The 24,777-nt window shown below is 41.4% G+C and overlaps 1 pseudogene; it reads right to left on the reverse strand.

Moving 5' to 3' along the window:
• Positions 1-6,000: 6,000 nt before the first annotated feature.
• On the reverse strand, positions 6,001-6,372 carry LOC149262409 (protein SHOOT GRAVITROPISM 6 pseudogene; annotated as a pseudogene).
• Positions 6,373-24,777: the final 18,405 nt, after the last annotated feature.

The raw sequence follows: 24,777 nt of genomic DNA on the forward strand, positions 1-24,777 counted from the left end.
ATATGCCAAAATATGAGAATTCAATATGTATACCCGGAAATCTTTCAAAGCTTTTATCAGCGCCAATGCTTGCTTTTCAATGATATTATAATTCAGTGCTCCGTCCCTTATGATGCGGCTGAAAAAAGCTATGGGCTTCTCAACTCCATCTCTCTTTTGCATTAACACGGCTGCCAACGTATGCTCAGAAGCAAATAAAAATAAAATAAAATCTTGTGTATAATCCGGGCTGATCAAAGTTGGGGCTGAAGATAAGATTAACTTTACCAAGTTGAAAGACTTTACCGCCTCTTCGGTCCATTTGAGCTCGCTGTCCTTTTTGAGCATGTTGGTTATTTCTCTAAGATGTTCGGCAAGATTGGGAATAAAGCGACACAGAAAATTCAATTTACCATTGAAGGACTAGATCTCCTTTTTGCTTCGGGGCTGCTCTAATTGCTGAATTGCTTCCACCCGTGCAGGATCGATACGAATGCCATCTTTAGAAATAATATGGCCCAGCAGCTTGCCTTCGCTCATAGCAAAAAGGCTCTTTTTCGGATTCAACGAGATACCATACTTTCTGCCCTTTTGGAACACCTTAGTCAAATGAAACAAATGCTCTTCATCAGATTTAGAAAACACAGTCAGATCATCAAGATAAACGACCAAAAAGACATCTTTCTCATTAGCAAAGGCCATGTCCATCGCCCGCTGAAAAGTAGCACCCGCGTTTTTCAATCCAAACGGCATCTTGGCATAATGAAATGTCCCCCACGGAGTAGTGAATGTTGTCTTGTCTCGGTCATCTTCATGTACCAAAATCTGATTATACCCAGAATAACCATCAAGCAATGACATCTTTGATGCCCCAACTACCCGCTGCAATATATGATCCATTTTGGGTAGCGGATAATTGTCCTTTAGTGACACCTTATTCAGATTTCTGAAGTCTATACACAAGCGAATCTCACCGGTCTTCTTTCTCATGGGCACCAGGTTGGAGATCCAATCAGAAAATCGGATTGGCACTATGATTCCAGACTTATATAACCTGTTGACTTCCTTCTCGATCAATGGCAGCAACTTAGGATTAATTCTTCTCAACTTTTGTCGGAAAGGCTTTTGATTTGGCTTTATGGGAATGGTATGCTGAATGATACTTGTGTCATAAGTTTTCAAATCTGAATAGTCCCATGCAAAAGCATTAGAAAACGAAGACAACAATCTGATATATTCTTTCTTTACCTTGGGCGATAATGCTTTCGAGAGCTTCACCATCTTTGGATTTTCGGCTGTCCCGAGATTCACATCTTCGACACCTTCTTCCGTTGGCCTCAAAGTTGGTTTGCGGGCCACATCATCTTGATCGAACAATTCTTCTAAAGGAATTAATCCTTTAGGAATGTAATTGTCCTTGAGCTGCAACACATCCATCTGATTTACTCCTTCAACTTTCGTGTCTATTGAGATGTCTTCGAATTTACCCTCAATTTGCAGAAAATCTTTGATTTCTTCGTCATCTTGGAAAACTTGCCAACACCTTTGATTATCTGGAACTGTAGGACGATGCTTCACATATATCTCAAACTTATTGCTGGAATTCATGGGTATTTTCAGATTACTTGCTGCCTTAGCCAATGCATCCGCAACACCATTTTGAATCCGGGGCACACATGTCAAAGTATGTTCTGAAAACAGTTTTAAGATATCTAGGACAACATTCCAATATGCTCGCATACGAGGATGTTTGGCCTGAAATTCACTTTTCACTTGCTTGATAACCAACTCGGAGTCGCCATATACCGCTATCTTCTTTGCCTTCAACTTCCGAAGGATTTTCAGACCAGCAATAAGAGCCTCGTATTCCGCCTCATTATTTGAACAATCAAATGCCAATTTATATGAACATACCCGTACCTTGCTAGGGACTTGGTTTTGAAATGAAAATGGGCTTCGAATCCACACACCTATACCAGCACCATCGCTGCCCACCGCGCCATCAAAATCCATGGTCCAAAGACCATCCTCATCGTCTTCTAAGTGCTGAAAATGTGATGTCGATGCATTCTCTGTTTGCTACCCATTTATTTCAGCTTTTGGCTTTATGACAGCAGACCTTTCTTCACTTTCCTTTCTCAAAACTTCTCTAAAATTCTCTGTAATATCTGGTATATCTTCTGCTTGAACTAACTGACTATCTATCTCATTGAAATTATCCGCAAACAAAACAAAAGATTCTAAATTTGTTTGTACATAATTTACAGGATGATTGACGGGTTTTTCCTTACTAGTGATCATGTATTTCATCTTTTGTTCCCGATACAACTTCCTCATCTGACCAAAAACGGGAATTGTAGCATAGGAAAAATCGAGCTGAAGTGTACCTTTGAGCTTGGCTCGCCATGACCTTGAAAGCAACATGCCAAATCGCGGAGGAATATCTGCCACCACCACGTCCATCAAAACATTCTTTGCTGGGATTTGATCTAGACTCACCACCAAGTCCTTGATCAAACCAATACATTTCACCCGGCTGGAATCAAACGAATACAAATCGTAATACTTCCTTGTGACGTCAAGTCCCAGCTTCTCCATAACCGCTTTGGGCATCAAATTATGTGAAGCTCCCGAATCAAACATGGCATTGTGTAGCACATACTCATGTAATCGCAAACTGATATAGAACGGAGGAACATCACTCTCGGGAGACTCACCATCTAAAGCGGGCCCAAAAATCAGCTCAGGCTGATCATCTTCTACATTCACCGTGTCTAGCATGGGATCGAAATTCAACATCTTGGAAATCTGGCCTCGGTAAGTGCTGTTCTTCATGATTTCCGTCAAGGGAATAGACACCTTCAACTTTGCAATCTCATTCTCCAAACTGAAAGCTGAAATCTTCTCACCTTCTTTAGCCGGATTGTCTCTTTTTTCACCTCTATCTCTTGGTGCGTTTGATGGCTGATCTATCTTGGCTGCTGATGGTGATTGACTTGTTGAAGGACCAACTATGTCTTTTCCTGTTGTGTGTGGGGAAGCCGAATCATTCTTTGCTGATGTATCTTTCCTTTTCTGAATGGGATTTATGGGAACAGCTCGGTTTCTCAATTTCCTTTGCTGACCTTGCTGAGCTGATAAAGCATGCAAATACCCTCTTTGATACTCTTCGGATTCTTCTTGAAGTGCTGCATCGTTTGACAAAATATAATGCTCATCTTGGGGAATGATGGAATTACTCACCAACTCTTCCTCTTCTGTAATATAAGTGGGCAGATCATCAGGAGTGAAGAAGTGATTTTCCTCTCGAACATTATCACCTTCATCCTCTGATTCTTGGCTAACAAAATTCTACTGAAAAGGAGGTTTCATTTGCTGCTGAACTGCTGCCTCTTGTGCCTTTGTTTCACGCTGCTTGATTCTATATTGTTGCTGCTGTGCACCTCGAAAATTAGGATTACGGATCTGCGGTTCCGGCTTGTCAAGACGAACATTTTCAAGTGCCCTCTTTATCTGTTCAACATCATGAAGTAGCTGATTTGAGGTGGATGCTTCCTCTTTGATTGTGACTCGCTTTTCGGCCTTCATTCTTGCCCTTTTATCATTTAAGTTTGCCTCAACACTGACAGCAATTTTCTGCATATCCTCCAAGGTAGGAGGATCTCTGTCTCTCAATGAGTAGGCCATCTCCGGATCAAAGCCATCCGGGAACTTAAGAAGTGCTGATTTTCTAGATGGCCTCAAATCATCTGGAATAGCATTGTAAACTGTATTGAATCTGATTATGTAATCTTGAACGGACTCACCCGGATTACGCTTGAGGTTGTTGTATTCGGCATTAATCTGAAGCGGATCCTTTCTCATTTCCCATCGATCTAAAAACTGATTCTGAAGTGCTTCCAAGGTGGCAATGCTTCCGGCTGTCAACCCTCTGAACCACTTTCTAACTTCACCTCCAAATGTTTGGACGAACAACCGCATAGTAACATCTTCTTCATCTATCTCATATAGATCGAAGAAAGTTGTCATGTTGTCAATATGCTGCTCAGCAGAAATACTTTGTGGAGTACCATCAAACATGGGGATTTTACTTTGATAGTCGGCTGGCATATCATGAAGATTTTGGGGAAGAGCAAGTGGGGCAAACCGGGCAGCCATTGCTTTAGGAGGGGGAGTAGGATGAGTATGAGGAGGAGGAGCTGTGATAGCAGGGATTATAATAAGAGGAGCTGTAGTTTGTGGAGTTGGGGGAGTCGGAGGGGCAGGAGGAGTAGGAGGGGTATGGGATGTAGAAGGAGAACCGGCTGTGGATTCGGGATAGGTGAAACTGAAACAAATGGAGGATAAGATTCTTCGTGAGCCGTGATAGTGGATCCAATATGATCAGAGATATTCTCAACAAAATCTGCAAGGGTAGTAGCTTGAATATGTGTCTGGAGATGTCTCAAGATGAAATTTTCAACCAACTTGTTGTGTCTCTCAAATTCAATGGCAGCTGCAAAATCAGGGTCAAGGACTAAAGAATCGAGCGCACTTTCAGACTTGGCTTTAAACATGGACAACTCAAAGCTTTCGTCAAAGTCTAGATCTTCAAAATACTTGATAATAGCTGAAGATGAATGAGATTTGAAAATGGGTCTAGGATCTGTAGCCAGCTTATTTTTCTCAAAAAGACTAGGAAAGAAAAACCATTCAGCCTGTGAAAACTCTCAACCTATCATCCACAGCTTAGAGTTAACAATTATACTGGGATAAAGTGCCAATGAAGCGCTATGTTCACAAGCTCACGGAGATTGACTGAAGCAGCGTTTATCTACTAACGCTGATGTAAAACAAGAGCGTTTTTGAAGGCTACCTGGCGTATCTTCAGGCTCCGTCTAAGACTTATGAAATAACACGTCAATGAGCAAACGATTAATTTGTTCTCCCCAGTATGGTCGCCAATATGTTAGCGCTTGAAATTTCACCTCAGGCTGAGAAAGGTAAACCTCAAGGCAACATCAAACCACTTAGCCTCGTAGCTAGCCCTACGGGGCTGGAGAGGGCTCTCTCCGGTCTATCTCAGCAAAAGTTTCCTAAAGGGGCTGAGATGACCAATAAGGAATACTGATTTTAGGCTAGTAAATTGATAAAAAGGGGTTTTTTAATAAAATGACGGGGTTTTTCTGGGCTGCATGGGGCAAAGAAACAGCTTGAACAGAGAAATATAATAAAAAACACAGATTATCGACTGAGGCAAGGTAGGCAAGAAATTTAACATCAAATTGAGATTAAATGGGATGGCAAGACTGCTGAGGAGCTGACAAGGGCATAGAAGATGAATCCTTGTCAAACAGAAGAAAACATGAAATATTGAACAAACTTAAAGGCAGAGCATACAAATGATGAATTCTACCTTAACACTTCATTTGCTCAATTATAAATGATCATGAAGTGAAATGAAACATAACAGTTTACATATGAAACAGAAGAAAAACTCATGCTAACTTTCATACCACAGGAATCTCAGAAGTCAGAGCTGTGTAATTTCATTAAAAATCTCTGTCAAAAACTGTACAATGAAGCTCTGTTACACACACCTCTCAGCACTCAGAATTCTCCCCCTCCATGATTTGTTTTTAATACATAAATAAACTCTGCTGTTTGAAAACAGATCGATCCAAAAATGAGGAGCTGTTTCTAAAATAAAAAATAGAAAAAACTATTTTTCTGTTCTAGAAACAGAATGTTTCCCTTGAAATCTTCTGATGGCCAATTAAGAGACAAAATCTGGAGCGCAGATCCCTTTGAATTATTAACTGAAGACAAAGATAGGCAGATCTGTTCCTATTTTTCTGCTCAGGTTGGTAATCTGGGTTTAATTTGGGTTTGACTTTACTCTGTCTTTGAATAAGAACTAATCTTTAATAAAAATAGCGCAATATCTTCTCCAATATCAGCGCATACATATCTTGTGAAATAATTGAAGCGAAAACTGTGTATTTTCTATCTCATCCATCATGATTTTTTTTTTTCTCATGTTCAGATAAACAAGATCTTAGCTGTAGGAAATTGCTTCCTGAATTTGGTTGTAGCCAGTAGGACCAAGTCCAATGCCTCCACTACCGACAGTCGCACCTTCAGTTCAGAAGAACTGGCCCAAACCCTTAGCAACAAATCAAATGCGGAATGTAGAAAGGCCAGCACATCACTGTCAAATGGTGGAGCTGACGGAAAATCTGCAAGATATTGCCAAGCCTGCTGACACCAGCATTTGATTGCCTTTGCAAAAATTGGGCATTGAGCATCTTTCACATTTCCAAGAACAGGCGAAACTCGTGAAAGGACATTCCTGAGCCGTAGACTAAACTGGCAAGCATCAACTGAGGCAAATCCTGCAAGTGTTTGAACCATAGCTGATGTGGTCAAAGAATTCCCTCCATTTCGGATGTGGCAATCTTCGCTAACTTGGTCATAAGAGCAGCACCTATTTTATGTGCATTCGTTACACGAATAGTGAACGCCATAATTTGGAAAATACCCGCAATATGACATCCATCTTGGCCAGAGCGCCTTCTTCCACAATGGCGCTATTTTGTTTCTCAAGTTTGAGAATCTCATGTTCACAATAATTAATAGAGTTTAGTTTAATTTTTTCCCTGCTTTTCATATGAGAAGCATCTAATATTTCAGGCGGAGTTTTATTTCTCAAAGTCAAAGCATGTTCATCATTTCCAACATTCTAATCACTGAACTTGGTAATGTTCTCACAGTTACATAGAGCTATGTTCTCATCTTCAAACCTATCTTGGGCCAACAGTGGCTCTGGATAATATTCATTTTTAGGAACCCGGTTAAGATATGCAATAGATGGACTATCTTGTAAACAAACAAAATCATCTTCTGCGCCTTTGACATTGCGCGTTTTACCATTAGGCTCATTCAAATGAACAACTCCATCGTCTGGACCTTTTTCTTGAAGAACCAAATTTTCTGATGCGAGAGGAATCACCTCAGGTTCTCCATCCACATTCTTTAAACTGTAATCTGTTTCCTCATTTCGTTTAAGAACTTCTATTGAGCTATCCTTACTGGCCACACAGCATTCAGAGACCTTCATAGCATTTATTTCCAGGAGAGATTTCTTTCGTTTTGCAACCTCAAAACTGGAATCCAAAATCAATTCTAGTTTTATTCTATCAGAACCAATTCCAGTGCTATTTTGCTTATCCGGTTTTGATTTGATATCCTTACAATTTGCAATGGTGTCTAATTCATTTTTGTATGGCAGTCTAACACTGTCGTATCACAAATGAACACTGTAGGAGATTCTACATTCTGCTGGTCCCTTTCATTACTGGACATAATTCTTCCCATTTGTTGAAGATGAATACAATTGCTCTCGTAAACCCATTTTTTCCTCAATCTGTTGCTCCCTAAGTGACACACAATCATTAGTTGCGCCTGAAGCAATATGTAATGTCTGTTGATTATCAGCTGAAGACATGTTTGTTCTTATTTGACCTTGAAAAGGATATATTTCCCCAGCACTCGACGGTATATTCATTCATCCTCTCAGTGACACTTCTTGATCGTTATGTACTTCAGGCGAATAACTGTTTAATTGTATACTATTTATTTGTAATTGACATAGATGACCTAAACCTCTAGCTGAAACATCAAAACTGCACGTAGATGACCAGAGGCCTGGTTGGGTCTTCAAGCTACAAATGGACCATTAGATTTGGCTGACATAATTGAGCTTTCATTCATGGGAAAAGGCCAAATAAATTGCCCTGTGGCTGTAAGTGATGCAACAGGTTTTCCTTCTAATGTGGGTGAACGCCCTGCAGACCTTGGTAACAGAGGTACTGCTTGCAAAAATGGCCCTTTGATCATCCCAATCAAGGAATCTTTCACTGAGTTTGATCGAAATGCTGCTGGAACATTCTGAAGTGTTGCAAATAAATTCTTAATATGGTCTACAAGCTCCAAATTCTCCATGATCAGATGTGTGGAACCAAGTTGGACCACTCCATGAGGAACTACAGCTACAACAGCGATTGTCTTGATCCTAGCTGCAAATTGATTCTGCCATCCAGTCTCGAGCATCGACTGGCGATTAACTGTGCCAATGGTATTTGTTATACTAGTGAAGTCTTCTCCATATATCCATTTATGTTTCCCCATTAATGCCGCATGTCCAATAATTCCCTCACCCAGTGAAAAGACCTGATATGACATTTTGGCCACAGTAAGACTGATCTTATCTTCCAGGCAAGAACAATCTTGACCAGAGACTATAAAGTTACAGGAATTTTCACCCATGTCCAACATGCTGAGAAATGAGTCAGACATCATAACTGCACAACGTGAGCTTGTCGAAGGTTTTGCAAACTCACAGTAGCCATCTTCCCACGTCAACATCCATGTTTATTTTCTTCAAATTGTTATATTATCAAAACATAAATGACTTTGAAGCAGATTGTCGATTCTTCATTAACGCCCGATTTGCTGCCCACAGTTTTCCACATGCATACATGCCAATTTGATTGACAAGACGGAGTCTAACATCGGCTCCACTTGGGATGGCAGCTGCCGCTTTTTGGAGGTGCCAAGAACCGCAGAACTTTGGGAGAGCAGACAGTGCCTCCACCCATTGGGCAATGGAGTCATCATCGACACAACTGAAACTGAACTCAAACTGATTTGATCTCAAGACTGAAATGACTGAAAAACGACTTAACAATCTTCAAGCAAACTAAAACAAGATGCTGCCCTTATGGCTGCTTATTTATTTACAAAATCTACTCTAATCTGCTGTACAAACAATAGATCAGGTAATACTGAAATGCCAGATTAGCCATTCAAGTAAACCTGAGAATGATGCCGCTCGAGAATGCTTCCGCCAGGACACAAATGTAATTGCTGGCAGCCCTTCGTGCAAGTAATGACCTTGGTCACGGAAAAGACAGCCTGATCTGTCAATCAAACTGAAAAACACGTCCATATATGCCGCAATAGGATCACGGAAGCCAGAATTTGTTGGCTGCCCCAACTCTGCAACACATACTTCCAGCTGCACACTGTCAATGTAAACATCTCTAGGCAAGTCTGTTATTTCTTGTTGGGAAGGAGGAAGGATTTCTAAGAACTTTTTAAGGTCTTGGAAATCATATGACTGGATTTGCTCATTTAATTCTTGAATCTCCTTTTCGATTCTTTCAACAATTAACTCACAAAATTTAGTTTTGAAGACCTTTGAAGATTTCAAGCATTGAAGCAAGGCACTGAAAACATCTTCATCAAATTCAATATCTGCTAACTCCTTTCTTATTTCTTCTACAACTTCACACAGGGTAAGGTTTGCCACATACCCTACCATTGCATGAATGGATCAGCGAGCGTTGGAATGTCTGGGTCGAATTGGAGTCGCCAGGTGAATGGTTCAGCCTGCATAAGTGTCTGACTGCTGTCCACCATTAGCATCAGATCTGCACCTCAATTGCATGTATTGGGACAAGACAATCCACAAGTCGAATGTTCTTCCCCAGTATGGTCGCCAATATGTTAGCGCTTGAAATTTCACCTCAGGCTGAGAAAGGTAAACCTCAAGGCAACATCAAACCACTTAGCCTCGTAGCTAGCCCTACGGGGCTGGAGAGGGCTCTCTCCGGTCTATCTCGGTAAAGATCTTCAGTTGGTGAGATGACCAATAGGGTAACACTGATTTTAGGCTAGTAAACTGATCAAAAGGGTTGATTTGGGGTTTTTAGGGTTTTTGGTGGCAAATTGAGGAGCTGGCAATTTTGGGTGCGGGGATTGGACACAGTTTCTGCAGGGGGTTCTTTGGGGCGAGGTAGGAGACAATATTGATGCCTTTGATTGAGGTGGATGATTAAGAATGACAGATGAGGAGTTAAGGAGAGCAAACAATAACTTTGAATTCTCCTTAAACAGTAGAAAACATTGAAATTAAACAAACTTAAAAGCAGAGCATGACAGTCATGAGTTCTACTTTAACACTTCATTTGTTTAATGTGCAGAAGGAAAAGAAAGGAAATGATTCACATAACACACTTACAAGTACATAGAGAAACACACCATCAATACATGTAACCACAAGAATCCCAAAGAGGACTGCAAAACCCTGGTCTTCCTTTGCCAAAAATTGCAGAGATACAGTGAGTAATACAATAAGAGCTTCTCCCTCAAGAGTCCAACCATGAAAATGAGCCAGAAAGTACATAATATAGATCATCTAACATCTTTCCCTGCCTCTAGGGGTCGAGCTCACTATCCTAGGAGCTGTTTCAACCACTTCTAAACCAAGCACTGAAAACTAGGCAGTCAAAACAACTTGCCTCTATAAACTAGGAAAACAATTCATTCATTTAATTTTCACCTATTTCATGAATGAATCTTCTAGAAGAGATACATAAGTGTAAAAGTGTAGAAAAAATTACATTATTTACATCAAGGAGGATAAAAATCCACTCCAAAAAGTCAAACATGGTCAAAACTGCGTTTTTCTGAGCTATACAGTGAAATTTTGAGAAACTTGCCTGATAGGTCGCGCGCCATTCCCTGACGGGTCGCGCGCCTTTGAGGGCTCTTTTGGGGCACTTCCAGGTGTCCAAATGAGGCAAGAGTAGGCTTGTTGGAAAGGTCTATGAGTCTAATTTCCAACCCAACTGGAATTTCTGAATTTGGTAGTCATTTGCCCCTCCAAAATTGCAATCTCCCAAGACTGCTTTCTGTGTGTCAAAAATGTGGCAGAAAGTCATTTTTTGCTTGTTTTTTGACCTTCTGGAGGCCTAAAACTTCATAAAATCTCTTGGCAATGGATGAGCATGTGTAACTTTTCATGACAAATCTGGAAATACTGAGTTTTTGCAAAATGGAGTTGCCAAGTGAAAGGGTCGCGCGGGGGGTGAGACCCGTTAAAAGGACAAAACCTGTAAATTGCCTGAAAAAACCAAAATTGACCCAAAATGTTCAAAATTTCATGGGATTTGTGCTGTGACTGAGCTATTTAGTGGCTTGCTCCTTCAAGGAAGCCTCGGCCAAGATGTGGAGGGGATCGGGCCTTTTTCTCCTTTTTTGTGCCTTGGCCAACCGCCTTTGGAACATCTTCATCTTCGCCTTGCACACGTGCATCCGTGCCCAATAATGGTTCTTCATGTTTCTCAACAATTTCTTATCTTGGTTGGCCTTAGCCAACAACCTCTCCAAGTGAGCATTGAGCTGGATAAGCCTGGACTCTCGCTCAGCGGGCAATAGATCACCGAGTCTTCTTCGATTCAAGTTGCGGTCACTACGAATCCTCCACAACTCATCAAGAGCTTGCTCATCCTCCAACTATTTGTTGCGCTTCTCGAGATATGAGATTGTCCATTGTGCCCCCTCTAATCTCCTCTGCAATGCATCATTTTCAGCTCTAAGGTGCTGAATGATCTCCTTCGACTCTAGGCTAGGAGAACTGACATCAAGATCAATAAGCTCTATATCTGGAACACCTGATAGCCCCTCATCAATCTTGGGCTGCTTGCCCCTCTGTGTTGCCTGTGCTGCTGAAGAAAGCGAGGCCCCTTCCACCTGCTGTGGAGATAACACTCGCTGAGCTGATGAAGAAGGCGAGACCCCTTCTACCTGATGTGGAGAAAATACTCGCTGAGCTGCTGCAAATAAGGCCCTTTGGCCTCTCTGATAAGTGACAAGTGGAGGAGAGCTGACATGGCTAGTCCCGGGGATATCATACTGCTGTGATGGTCCTCCCTCCTCATGAACAATCTCCGGATGTGGTGGTGCTGTAAAGAACTCACGAGAGATGAACTCCTCCCATGAGATGCCCTGCTGAGCCAACTGATGTAAGACCACAAGCTGAATCAAACCATAATGGTAAAGGCTCCTATACTGCTGTGCCGGGCTCTTCCGCTGCATCACAGGCACCATCCTCTCAATGTTCTGGCAGAAGAAAATAGGGATGTTCATCATCCGTACCCGTGTGAAGTGCATCAAAAGGCGAATATGGTACGAATATACCTGTGAAAATCGGCCCTCACAGGTAAAATAGAGCATGATAAGCCTCATCATGGGAGCATACTCACTCCTGAGAAATCTGAAGGGAAACACACCTGTCAAGTGTCTCATGAGTGCGAGCCTAACGAAAGGCTCAAACTGAACACTGTCCAACACCTTGCGCTTATTCCATACCTCTCCGACATTAGGTATCCCCGTGGCCTGTGCAATCACCTCGGGTGTCAATGCAAAGTCCACCTCGGCAAGGTTGACATGTCCATCATGCAAATGTAAAACAAATAGGCGAGCCAACTCTCTGTGATGCTGAATCCGAGAGATCCTCTCGCAAAACTCATAACAAAACATATACCGGAAACATGAGACTGCCATAGGACAAGCCTGTAAATCTGTCAAAGAAGTGGGCTCCTCTCTCTTATGATGACCACCCTTTCCACCCTTATGAGGCCTCCTCTGTACCTCAAACTCTGAAGCTGATGCCTGGTCATCACTTTGCTCGTAATTGGTTTCGGTTTCTGACATTGTTTAAGGAGCAAAGTGGCTGAAATGTACTGCTGTTTCTGCTTGGTAAAATGCTGATTAAAATGTTGTTTCAAGGGGACAAGGAGCACGAGGGGAATGTTAGGGGAGGGACATTTTAAAGGGAAAATGGGAATAAATATATAAAACAGGGATTTTTGGGAAAAATCATTGCAAAATCATTGCATATGCATCATTATATAAATTTGTTTACATGGGTATTATGAGAGGTAGGGTTAGGGCTTGATTTTTTTTTTTTATTTTTTAGGGAAGAGGGGTAGGGTTTAGGTTTTCTTTACAAATTTAAAAGGGAAATTTACATAGGAAGACAAGGAAAATGAAATGGGAAATGGGGAAAAAATGATTACAAGGGAATACCTTAAAACAGCATAAAACCCTAGCCATTTTTTACAATTTTAAACCACAGCCACATGGAGCTTTTCTCTTGCAAATATAGATCTTTAAAAATGCAATCACGATTTCCTTTGACCATAACAAGCAACAATGTTTAAGTTGGAGGGCCTACCTTAGGCAATTCGGCGATTTTGGTGGTTCCTTGGATGAATTTGCAGGCAGTTTGATAAGGAGGGCGTTGACGGGTCGCGCGCCTCACCCAACGGGTCACGCGCCACTGACGGGTCGCGCCCGTTAAAAAATTGCACTGTCGGAGGGCGCTCAACGGGTCGCGCGCCTCTGACGGGTCGCGCGCCTGGTCTGACGGGTCGCGCGCCTGTCCAGCTCTCAACTTCGGCCAATTTCTCACCCAATCTCTCTTGCAAGTGACTTAGATGCACAATGAGGGTCTATGGAGGGAGATTGGGCTCTTATAACTTTGATTTGAATTAATTTCATGCCCAAACCCACTTTATAATGTTTTTCTTTGACACTTTATAAATTTGACTTTTTGGTTTCCTTTGTCCTGAAATTGACTCATTTGATGCTTTTGCTCGATACTTTTTGCAGGGATAACATCTGAGGGATCTTGGCAAGGGAGCCAGGGTTACATGCTGTCCTTTGAAGCCTTTTGAAATTTTACCATTTTTTACAAAATTTTGAAAAATGACCTTGGCTTTAAAAACAAGGTTTTTAAATCCAAGGTGAAATTTAACTGTACAAGATAGAAAATTTTCGAAGAAACACTTTGAAAAACATCCCTTTGGCTTGCTGGGCACCTATTGACCTTTCAGAGACAATGACCTTAAAGACAAACTTGACCAAAACCCTAGACCTAGAATTTGACTTCAAGACAAGACAAGTAAGCTTTAAAAGAGTTTAGGACTGAAACAACTTTGATCCAGCAATGCCAAGAGGGGGACAAAAACACCAGCTCCTCCATCAGGGTTATGGCATGCCTAATGGAATGCAAAAATTGACACTGATGAGACACCTACTTATGCAAATGCAAAGAGTTTTGATCGCTGATGGAGGGCTACTAGACCGACTCTAACACACTGGGTAAGAGTTTTTGCATTTGAGTCAAATGGTATGCCTACATCAGCACATTTGAATGTGATCCATTGGGATCATACAAAATGTTGTTGGCTATGGACTACTTGTATCTTCATAGGACTAAGGTGGATTGTTATGACAAGGCTATTGAGTGCTTAGATGACAATGGAGAACAAAGGATCTTGCAAGGTAAGAAGAAGGCAACATTAGTTAGAATGGTGACAACTATGCAGGAAAACCACATTCACATGAAAGGGTGTGTGTTATTTGTAGTACATATTTCTAGTGATAAAGGTAAGGATGTTGAGGATGCAGAATTTTTGCAGAGGTACCTTTTTCTACTATAGTTTTAGAATGTATTTCTTGTGGAGATTCCAGAGTTACTGTCTCACAGGGAAGTGGAATTTTCTTTTGAGTTGGTTTAAACACACATGGAATGTGGATAGCCAAATAAGATAAAGTGTGAATCCTTTACTATTAACTGACTATTAGATTCATATTCCAATGTCTCTTGGACTCCATTTGGTTGTTCAGCTCCCACACTTTAACCCTTAGAGGATTATGTGTCCAACATTCCCCTCTTAATCTGAAGGGGTATGTATGAGTCCAGGAAGAGAGTTGTAATAAAAAATGTGGAAAAATGCATGGAAGAACCAGGCTGAATATGCTCTCTAAAATGTTGGTATAAGGGTGGTGGTTTAAAGATGACCGCTAACACTGGAATGCTTAGTGTAGTTCCCCAAACTCTTCCGAATCTGGTAAGAAGTTGAAATCTTCTACAAGAGGAAGTGTCCCTAATGCTTTGGAGAGGGAGACCTTCAACCTGGAAAAGGGAGGTCTACAACCTGCGGTGGTTTATGGATGACCACCGCCTCTGGAATGTTTAATGCAATTCTGATCAGAAAATGATCCTAGATGACTTTTTACTCAAAAATGAAAGTCAAAGGATGCTTTTGAAAATAGTCCCATTGCATAGATATTTTCAATCTGAATCTAATGCAATTTGAATGGGCTAAAATGGACTTCGGATGATGAATTTATTGTAATAAGAAGTTTGCCCATTGTCCTTTGAAAAGGAGGCAAATTCTTATAAAAATGGGCTTAAGGCCTTATATGGAAAAATCGCATCAGAAGGGTTAAGTGGAGGACTTAGACCAAAGGTGGAAGGACTCCCCCGATAGCGATCTCCGACATATTGCATCAGAGGTAGGCCTTAGCACGATATCGGGACCCTGGGTATGCAGAATTGCGATGTGCGATAAAGCGATCGGCGATGAGCGATATCGGTGATTGGGCGATCAGAGAAGTAGAGACATAGTCCATTGGGCCGATACGATACGCCGATGCGATGGGCTGATAGTGATGGAACCGATAGAGTGATCGGTGATCGGTGATTGGTGAATCCCTGATACAAGGGCCATTGCGACCGCGATATGCGATGCGCCGATATTGGCGATCAGCGATCGTAACCACATAAAGGGCCATTGACATATGCGACGTGCTATTGCGACTTGTGATAAAGCACAGACTCGATGAGTTTATAAATGTGATTTCATAAATTTTGAAATCCGGATTTTCGGATTTTCAATGTATTTTCGCGTTATCTTTGTGTATTGGAATTTTGTTCTGTTTTCGGGAATTTATTCCCGAGAAAGGATGCCGGTCCTTTTCCATTGTAAAATGACTCCCATTCTCCTTGCCACGCTATAAGCGGGCGTTTGTAACAGGAATGAGTTATAGAATGCGCAGAGCCAAATGGCCAGACACGGAGCCATAGAGCTAGAGGGGCCAGATGCAGAGCCATAGGGAGTAGAAGAAGCTGCAGAGCTGTAGAGGATGGCACAGAGAGGAACGGATCCTTCGAGAAAACGATCAGTCTCCCATGTTTTTGGAAGGTCGCTAATGTGTTATAACAACATAGATAACACAGAGAGTGGGGGAGCTGGGAGGCGCATGCAGAGTAATGCACAGAGGCAACCCAGAGAAGCCCAGAGATGTTTGAACGTTGAGGAATCCAAAGGGAAGGCTCAGTATATTCCAGGAGGGCAGTCTGCAGAGTTGGGGTGACTCAGAAGTAGAGGATCACTTGGAGGTCGAGCGAAACCAGAGAGCCAAGAGCTAGAGCTAGAGCGAGAGCTGAGAGCGAGAGCCAAGAGCAAGAGTTGAGAGCCAGAGCAAGAGCGAGAGCCGAGAGCGAGAGCGAGAGCCAAGAGCGAGAGCGAGAGCGAGAGCGAGAACTAAGAGCCAAAGCCAGAGCCGAGAGCCAGAGCTAGAGCCAAAGCAAAAGTCGAGAGCCAGAGCCAAGAGCCGAGAGCTAGAGAGCCAAATGGCCAGGGATAAAAATGGTATTTTAAACCCATGGGTTCAGTTGTAAGCCAATGGAGTTGAGCGTGGAGCTTGTAAAAGAATTCAGCCATAATCCTAGAGAGCCTAGTCGAGTTGACTAGAGCTCACGGAGACATAGCCTAAGATATCAGGGTGAAATCCTAATTAAATTTGCTGTCTTATGTGATTGCTTATTGCTGCATTGCATTTACTGTTATATTCTACATATCAGTCTTAAGCAAATAAAATTGAAGCACATAAACAATTAAAAACAAACACAAGAATACACCTATTTCAAGCACTTTATTTTCCGCAATTGGTTAATCATAAGCATAGATCTTGGGAATATACAAGCTTTGGAGTGGGGGAGGTTCTTGTAAGCTTGACAAGAAGCCTTTAGTGCCCCATTTCAGATCAGGTGGTATCAGAGCCAAAGGTTGATTAACCCCACCTACAGAGAAGGTGGTATCAGAGCGGTTATATCTGAGCTTAAGTTATACCAGAGCAGGTGGTATCATGAAGCAGATTGCATCATGATGCAAGTGGTATTAGATCAGAATGCTTGATTGATAGGGAAATTTATTTGCTTGCTTGACTTGAAAGGTGTTCAAACAATAGCAAGGATTTTGCTGTTTGATTGTTGTAAACTGATTGTTGTTTGAGTTTGCAGAGGTGAAGGGAAAGCTATTGATAACTAAGTCTAGGAGAGGACAAGAAGGAAGAAGGGCTAAAGGCATTCTTCTTATCCCAAAGGACCTCAAAACAATCCTTGAAGCACAAGAGGTTTGTTGCAAAAGGTTGCTTGAATAATCTCTTTGCTAGTCTTGTTTGAAGTTCTTTTGTTCATTTGCATCATGACAACTTCTATAAGTGAATCCTCAAATCCCTCCTTCATCACAAGATTCTGTGGTAAAGATATGAAGTAAGACTTGTGCATCATGATGGACATGGTGAGAGAAATGTATGAGTATGGAAGGAAGAGCATCATACTTAGAGAGCAATTGAATTCCATCAAGGAAGAGAAGCAGTTGCTTTCTGACAAATTTCAGGAAATGGAGAGACAACTTCATATTGCAAATATGAACCTGGAAAGGATGCATGAGTTGGAGACACAACTCTTTATTGCCAAAGAATCCTTGCTCAAGTATCAGCTTGAAGAAAAGGTAAATAATTCCATTTTGTCTTCAATTTCCTCTAAGAATGTTTATATTGGTTCTATTGAAAAACATACTAGAGGCATAGGTTCCAAGTTAATGTCCAAGATGGGCTATGAAGGAAAAGGCTTGGGCAAACATGCATAGGGTATTGTTGAGCCAATAATGGTTGAGGAAAGGCCTAAGTATTTGGGTCTTGGCTATGGACAATCTTATGGAGAAAGTTCCAAAGTTGCCAGGAAGGCCATTAAATAGCTCAAAGAAGGAGTTTCATTGCAGGTCTTCTACCTCAAGGGTGTAAAGATTGTGTTCATGGGGAATGAAATAGCTTGAAACATCATTTTCAGGAAAAAGGTGTATATCAGCATACACTTGAACTAGAGAGTTGTGGAAACTCTGAAACCATTGAAGAGGTTGATGGTGTTCCAAAGGGAGCTACTTCTTCATTCAATTCACCTCCTCATGAAGGTAATAAAGGTGAAAGAGAAAGGTATAAATTTGGTTCTAATCATATTCCTTTTGATTATGCAAATCATGATAAATTTCCATACAAGCATGGGAAAAGAAGTGCATGTTCCTTTTGTGGTTTGGTTAACCATAATGTTTCTAGATGTTGGAAGAGAATGACCACATACAGGAAACTTTTGAAGGAAAGGAAGCAAAAAGCCAAAGGTCCATTGGACAAGGCAAATCATGCTATCAAGAAGATGCACATGCATTGCACTTACTACCATAAGCAAGGACATATTGCTGCAAAATGTTGGACTCTGAATCCAACAATGCTTCCACGAAACTTGAAGAAGGTGGAAAGAGAGAATGGCAGGAATGGAAAGAAAGATTCCATGAATGATGTGTTTCAAGATGATTCACATGTTGATGCTGATGTGCAGACAAAGGAAGGACCTTTGAAATGGATTGGTAAGAAATGGTTAGAGTTCTTATCCAATTAAGGTTGCATGTCTTTTGAAGATGCATTATATCAAGTCACATCTATTTGCATTTCTTTGTTAATGGAATGCAAGTTTCAGGTTTTTACCAAGAAGGTGAATGGAAAAGTTGAGTAGGAGACTCACTTTATTGCTGCAACATTATGTTCAATTCAGTTTCGAAAGTACAATGTACTTAAGCGAAAGTTGAAGGATGAAATTCATGCATAAGCATGATATGCATGAACACAGGGATGTTGATGATTTCCTTGTATTTAAACATGTATGTGTGATTAACTTGAAGGGTTGATTACTTTGTTGTAAACATGCATGTAATGTAATATTGACTTGAGAAAAGTTGATTTGGTCTCCAATATGGAGATAATGATGAAGTGTTTCATCTTTGAAAAAGATGTAAAGAAATGCTTGACTTGAAGGGTCAATTGTTTTAAAGGCATGTTTTATTGGCTTGTTATCTAGTCAATCATTTGTATGCAGATGTAAAGAAATGGAGGTAATTCACAAGATGTGAAATTTGTTTCTTTTGTTGAAGCAGGTGTTTAGGCCATCCATTTGTTGTTTGTAATCCTGTTGTTGTTAATAGTGGTTGTTGACAGTATGTCAAACAGTTACAAATGAAAATTTTGTGAAGCAGATGTAACTTCACATTGGTTTGAGCCACCTTGGATCAATGATCAAGGCAGAGAAGTTCAAACTACCTTTTGTGACCTTCTTAGCAGGAGTTCTGCAGGAATTCAAGGAGGAAGACAGTTCTTCCGAGGAGGACAAGCACATTCAGGAAGGGAGTGTTCAAAGGCTTTGGTTCAGAGGCACTATGCAAGGCAAGTGTATGAAGGTTGAAAGAAGAGGGTGCTGTACTCTCATCTACTGTTCAGATCAATATATCAGACTTTTGGAGACCAAAATATTTTTAGTGGGAAGGCGTGATCAGAAAATGATCCTAGATGACTTTTTAATAAAAAATGAAAGTCAAAGGATGATTTTGAAAATAGTACCATTGCATAGATCTTTTAAATCTGAATCTAATGCAATTTGAATGGGCTAAAATGGACTTCAGATGATGAAGTTATTGTAATAAGAAGTTTGCCTATTGTCCTTTGAAAAGGAGGCAAATTCTTATAAAAATGGGCTTAAGGCCTTATATGGAAAAATCACATTGGAAGGATTAAAAGGAAGACTTAGACCAAAGGTGGAAGGACTCCCCCGATAGCGATCTCTAACATATCGCATCGGAGGTAGGCCTTAGCACGATATTGGGACCTTGGGTAAGCTGAATTGCGATGTGCGATAAAGCGATCGACGATTGGGTGATCAGAGGAGCAGAGACATAGGCCATTGGCCCGATGCGATGGGCCAATAGCAATAGCACTGATAGAGCGATCGACAATCGACGATTGGTGAATCCCCGATACAAGGGCCGTTGCGATTGTGATATGCGATGCACTGATATCGACGATCGACGATCGCAACCACATAAAGTGCCATTGACATATGCGACGTGCGATTGCAACTTGCGATAAAGCGCACACCCGATGAGATTATAAACATGATTTCATAAATTTTGAAATTCAGATTTTCGGATTTTCAATGTATTTTCGCGTTATCTCTCTGTATTGGAATTTTGTTCCATTTTCGGGAATTTGTTCTAGAGAAAGGACACCTGTCCTTTTCCATTGTAAAACAACTCCCATTCTCCTTGCCACACTGTAAGCGGGTGTTTGTAACAGGAATGCGTTATAGAACGCGCAGAGCCAGATGGCTAGACGCAGAGCCACAAAGCCAGAGGGGCCAGACGCAGAGCCAGAGGGAGCAGAGGAAGCCACAGAGGAATCATGGCACAGAAAGGAACGGATCCTTCGGGAAAATGATTTGTCTCCCATGTTTTTGGAAGGTCGCTAATGTGTTATAACAACGTAGATAACATAGAGAGCGAGGGAGCTGGGAGGCGCAGGCAGAGTAATGCATAGAGGAAACCTGAAGAAGCCGAGGGATGTTTGAATGCTGAGGAATCCAAAGGGGAGGCTCAGTATATGCCAGGAGGGTAGTTTGCGGAGTCGAGGTGACTCAAAAGCAGTGGATCGCTTGGAGTTCGAGCGAAACCAGAGAGCTGAGAGCTAGAGCCAGAGCGAGATCTAGATCCAGAGCCGGGAGCCAGAGTAAGAGCCAGAGCTGAGATCCAAAGCCGAGAGCCAAAGCTAGAGCTAGAGCCGAGAGCCAGAGTGAGAGCCAAGAGCCAGAACCGAGAGCCAAATCCAGAGCGAGAGCCAAGAACGAGAGTGAGCACCGAGAGCCAGAGCTAGAGCCAGAGCCAGAGCCGAGAGCCAGAGCCAAGAGCTGAGAGCCAGAGAGCCAAATGGCTAGGGATAAAAATGGTATTCTAAACCCATGGGTTCAGTTGTAAGCCAATGGAGTTGAGCGTGGAGCTTGTAAAATAATTCAGCCATAATCTCAGAGAACCTAGTCGAGTTGACTAGAGCTCATGGAGACGTAGCCCAAGATATCAGGGTGAACTCCTAATTAAATTTGTTGTCTTATGTGATTTCTTATTGCTTCATTGCATTTACTGTTATATGCTACATATCAGTTTTAAGCAAATAAACTTAAAGCACATAAACATCTGAAAACAAACACAAGCATACACCTATTTCAAGCACTTTATATTTTTCAATTGGTTAATCATAAGCATAGATCTTGGGAATATATAAGCTTTGGAGTGGGAGAGGTTCTTGTAAGCTTGACAAGAAGCCTTTAGTGCCCCATTTCAGATCAAATTCCTAGAACTCTTCTAGAACTGGCAAGAAGCTAAAGTCTTCTGCTAGACGAAGTGTCCCCAATTCTTTGAAGAGGGAAAAAATCAACCTAAAAAGGTAGGTCTCAACCCCACATAGATGGTTTAAGGATGAACACCAACCAAAGGCATGCTTAGGGGAATATTTGTCTCTAACTAAAACTCTGAATTTGGTATGGTAGGTTGTGGCTCAGGCTTTCTTGATGTGGCTTTGAAGCTTGTACATGACCATCACTTTCCCCTTGTCAAATACAAGGTGAGAAGATGGAGAAAATTCATCTGCAAGACTGTTCAATACTCTAGAACAAGTTCTGTCATATGAATTAAATATCTTCTTGGTTGTTGAAGCCCATTTCCAAGAAGCGATCCATCTAAGATGAATCTTTGTTCTTGAAGGAGGCTTTTTTTTAAGCATCTGTTTGAAGAATGAATGGTTTTACGACAATGCTTACATGGATGAAGATCAAAATATTGATTTTTCATATGGCCAACTTGGTCACAATGTTGGAATTTAACAATCTGTTGTTGCTACTGTTAGCGCTTGAAATTTCACCTCAGGCTGAGAAAGGTAAACCTCAAGGCAACATCAAACCACTTAGCCTCGTAGCTAGCCCTACGGGGTAGGAGAGGGCTCTCTTCGGTCTATCTCGATAAAGATCTTCAATGGGCGAGATAACCAATAGGGTAACACTGATTTTAGGCTAGTAAACTGATCAAAAGGGTTGATTTGGGATTTTTAGGGTTTTTGGTGGAAAATTGGGGAAATGGCAATTTTAGGTGCGGGGATTGGACACAGTTTTCGCAGGGGGTTCTTTGGGGCGAGGTAGGAAACAATATTGATGTCGTTAATAGAGATGGATGGTTGAGAATGACCGGTGAGGAGTTAAAGAGAGCAAGCAATAACCTTGAATTCCCTTTAAAAAGTCGAAAACATTGATATTAAGCAAACTTAAAAGCAGAGCATGACAGTCATGAGTTCTACTTTAACACTTCATTTGCCTAATGTGCAGAAGGAAAAGTAAGGAAATGATTCACATAACACACTTACAAGTACAAAGAGAAACAAACCATCAATACATGTGACCACAAGAATCCCAAAAAGGACTGCAAAACCCTGGTCTTCCTTTGCCAAAAATTGCAGAGATACAGTGAGTAATACAATAAGAGCTTCTCCCTCCAGAGTCCAACCATGAAAATGACCAAGAAAGTACATAATATAGGCAATCTAACATCTTTCCTTGCCTCTAGGGGTCGAGCTCATCCTTCTAGGAGCTGTTTCAACCAATTCTAAACTGAGCACTAAAATCTAGGCAGTCAAAACAACTTGCCTCTATAAGCTAGGAAACCAATTCATTCATTAAATGTTTGCTATTTCATGAATGAATCTTCTAGAATAGGTAAATAAGTGTCATGTCAACATAAAAATACATTAATTACATCAAAGAGGGTGAAAAATCCCATCAAAAGTCAAAACTAGTAAAAGCTGGGCGAATCCATGAGCTGTAAGTGAAAAATTGTGAAAATTGCCTGATGGGTCGCGCCCCAAATCCTGACGGGTCGCGCGCCTTTGAGAGCACTTTTGGGGCACTTCTAGGTGTCCAAATGAGGAAAGAGTAGGCTTGTTGGAAATTTTTGTGAGTCTACTTTCCAACCCAACTTGAATTTCTGAATTTAGTTGTCATTTGCCACTCCAAAATTGCAATCTCCCAAGACTGCTTTCTGTGTGTCAAAAATGTGGCAGAAAGTCATTTTTTGCTTGTTTTTTGACTTTTAAGAGGCCCAAAACTTCATAAAATCTCTTGGAAATGGGTGAGCATGTATAAATTTTCATGCCAAATCCATAAATGCTAAGTTTTCCCGGAACGGAGTTGCCAAATGAAAGGGTCGCGCGGGGGTGAGACCCGTCAAGCGAAAAAACCTGTTTATGGCACAAAAAATTCACAAATGACAAAATTTTCTCCAAATTTCTTGAAATTTGGGCTGAGAGTCCCCAATCAACTACCATGCTCAGTCAAAGAGGCTTTGACCAAAATTTGGAGTGGATCGGGCCTTTTCCGTCGTTTTAGTGCCTTGGCCAACCTCCTTGGATCCGGCGATTGTAATTTTCACATTTCTCTAAAACCATGACACTTGTGCAAAAAGTGAAAGAGGTTTTTCTTCCTTGGCATGTTTTGAACAAAAACCTCTCTCAGTTTTACAAAATTCATCCTTGATTGCTCTGAAACATCATTCGAGTGAAACTTGCCCCGATGTGTGAAACAAGGAATTTTGTCGAAATGAAGCGAAATGAAGGGGATAAGGGGCTTCTAAATTCTTGGGGAAATTTTTGGGAGTGGGGAGGGATGTTAGGAAGCAGGGGAAAGCGGAATCGTGGAGATTGAGCGAGGGGAAGGGGTCCAAAAGGGCAAAACACAGGCCAAACCTAGAAAATTGCCAGGTTATAGCTAGAAACTAGGGTTTGTGCAAAAATGAGGAATTTGGGGGATCTCAGTGATGGGAAGCATTTGATAAGGTACATGAAGGATAGGGGAAGGTGTATGAACATTTGGAAACAAGTTTTGCCGATGATTTGACTGTCCAAGAGAAATTGCCCTCAAAACCCTAGGAGAGGAAAATGACCTTACCTGGGCGCAACTGAAGCATGGACAAGGTGTAAAAAGACTCATTAGACACTGAGATGATAATGAAAACCCTATGAATGATGATAGGCTCAGCTGAATGATGACAACTTTAGAAGGAGTGAAAGCAAACCCTAGACCTAATGCCTAGTGACCAAATTTTGCTTGAAGACTCACTGAAATGACAAAATTTGGCCTTGACACTCTGAGACCACTTTGTAAGAGCATATTTGATCATTGGAGGAAGGCTGGAAAGACTGACACTAACATTGGCTCCAATGGGGATGGTAGCTCCTTGGAGGTGCCAAGAACCGTAGACCTCTGGGAGAGCAGACCAGTGTTTTCAACCATTGGGCAATGGAGTCAAAAACTCAAGCTGAAATGCATGACTGAAAACTGATGACTTGACAACACAAATTGACTCTCACTCAACTAAAAACTAACTCGATAGCTAAACACAACCGACAAACTGAAATGATGCTCAAAGTGGAGCTTATTCATCAAAACCTACTCTAACAGTTTCATTCATCACCTGATCAAGTGAAATGAAACAACCAATGCAACCAAGTAAGTATCACGTCTGCTGGTTGAATTCTCCTCAAGTTCTCACTTATGAATAACAAGAGAGAACTACTGAAAGGCAAATCCCATGACAACTTAGAAACAGATCCATTGAATGATATGGCTTCTCTATCCACCTCCAAAAACACTGCATAAGGATCTTGAAATTCAAGCACACTGGAACTTAGCTCATCCAATGGATTACTTCTCGTTTCCTCATACCATGAATGCAAATTGTGATCTGAGCCTTGTGACGAGACCTCTGCTGAAAAAGACAAAGAAACTGACTGCCGGATCAAATTCATATCAGCACATGTTTCAAGCTCACATGTGGTCAATGGAGAAAGACTTTGACTGCAAACCTCATCCAAAACATCAGCTATTGGATCATGAAAAGCTTGAAAAGACTGCTGCAACCC

The sequence above is a fragment of the Pinus tabuliformis genome, chromosome 6 (assembly GCF_031772625.1).
Source record: "Pinus tabuliformis cultivar Carrire ecotype Pingquan chromosome 6, CPIR1, whole genome shotgun sequence".
NCBI classification, from domain to species: domain Eukaryota; kingdom Viridiplantae; phylum Streptophyta; class Pinopsida; order Pinales; family Pinaceae; genus Pinus; species Pinus tabuliformis.